At 33.1% G+C, this 1,717-nt stretch overlaps 1 long non-coding RNA gene across 1 annotated transcript; it reads right to left on the minus strand.

Annotated features, from left to right (window-relative positions):
* Positions 1-402: 402 nt before the first annotated feature.
* Positions 403-1,276, minus strand: LOC120343963 (uncharacterized). Its single transcript, XR_005569665.2, has 3 exons — positions 1,148-1,276; positions 779-904; positions 403-456 (listed from the first exon to the last, which is right to left on the minus strand). It is a non-coding gene; the product is annotated as an uncharacterized LOC120343963 (long non-coding RNA).
* Between the last annotated feature and the right edge of the window lie 441 nt (positions 1,277-1,717).

Below are 1,717 nucleotides of genomic sequence, written 5' to 3' on the forward strand. Positions count from 1 at the left end.
CACGCTAAACTATGAAACATCTATTAAGTCATATATTTCATTATCGTGATTTTTTTCTCAGATATGTTATTAACTAAGAAACACGAAAATATGTATTGTACAGTGCGGGATAAATAATAAGATGAACAAAGTCAAAAATTCTATTTCAGCCCTGTCAAATAATAACTACGTATATATATTGTAATGTTTCCCAATAATTTAGTCAGATGTTTCGTTGAGTTAACGATGATTGTAGCTATATTGTGTGATTTCGATAAATCGAGTTCTGAAGCAAATATAGTTCGCAAAAAGGGCAAAATTAACGTTTCAGTTGTTAATCGTCAATTATTTAACATTTCATCTCATTTTCAGTTTAGACTTGATATACTGGTTCCACCAAGCGAAGAGTTATGAAGCATTTACCTTGGAATTCTTGCTGTTTATCCGGACTGTCACCTTCAGGACTAAATCCTCCCACTAAAAATATTAATTCACGCAGGATAAATGAGACCGCTGGGTAATTGGTATTCGATTTATATGATTCTTTCTCCTACTTTGGGTGGAAGTTCAAATGTTTCAAACAAACTTTCTTCAGATTCAACAACTTCTCTAGCATTTATAGGCATGCATTCCAGTCTCAGTTTTACTGAAATATATATTGATACCAAATATCAAGCAAATATCTTGCAAGGCTGCTTAACTGATCGTGAAATTATGTCGTTAGAAGATTATGCATCAATTCCGTTCGACTATATAACTTTGTTTATATAGTAAACTTCGAATCTAAATAAATACTCACGGACACCAGGAATGACTGATGCACTCATTGCAATCACTATAACGATAATGGAGATCATTCTAACAATTGATGAAACAGGAAAGTTCATTTTGATAATTTGGTTTTACGAGTTGGAAAATGCGGAACCTAAAAATGGAGTAGCAAAGTAAATAAAAAATGTATAAAATTTGATTTTCATTCATCAATAGGAAAAATAAATTAATTTTTTTTATCTTTTATTTGATAGTCATTTCCTATCCGTCAAGAATGAAGTCATTAAATTCATGTCTTGGAATAAGTTTATAGAAAGGTATAAACCAAAGTGTAATCAAGCTTTGTCGTCTTGTAATTGTTTTGTTATACGACAAGATCCAATAATGTACAACTTACCTTCGAAGAGTGTAAATTCTTCAGATTTCTCTGACTGACGGCTTTAAAACCGAAAAAGTTCTCCAGGTGTTCGTTCACGCAAAGAAAATTCTCAATTAATCTTCCAATTTCACAATGCATCTGAATTTATATATACCCGCCTGCTTCCTGATACATATTCAATGAAACAAAATTGATTAAATTTAATAGAATTTCTCCGTCTTTGGAACCATTTTCACGGCATAAAACATACCAGGATGTTTGTCAGCGCCGAATAATTGCCGTACTTTTAATTGAAAGGTTTGAATAAGTCTGGATAACAGTCTGCCATCAGATTACTCACTAATTTAAGAGTTTGTAGTTACCATTGGGCCTCATAATTCTTATGAAGCGTTGGAACCAACTCGTTGGTTGTTTCGTATCGAGATCGAGGATGGCCCACACTTTTTCATCATGTATAATCCATGGCTGATTTGTTGTTTTGAGAATAGCGGACTTCAGCCCGTACCTCGACACCTCATACATTTAAATAAACTAAGATTGATTTTATTCATCGTCATCTATACTTCAGTGTCAGAGGCGATTTGCCCC

The sequence above is a fragment of the Styela clava genome, chromosome 5, assembly GCF_964204865.1.
Source record: "Styela clava chromosome 5, kaStyClav1.hap1.2, whole genome shotgun sequence".
Taxonomy (NCBI): Eukaryota; Metazoa; Chordata; class Ascidiacea; order Stolidobranchia; family Styelidae; genus Styela; species Styela clava.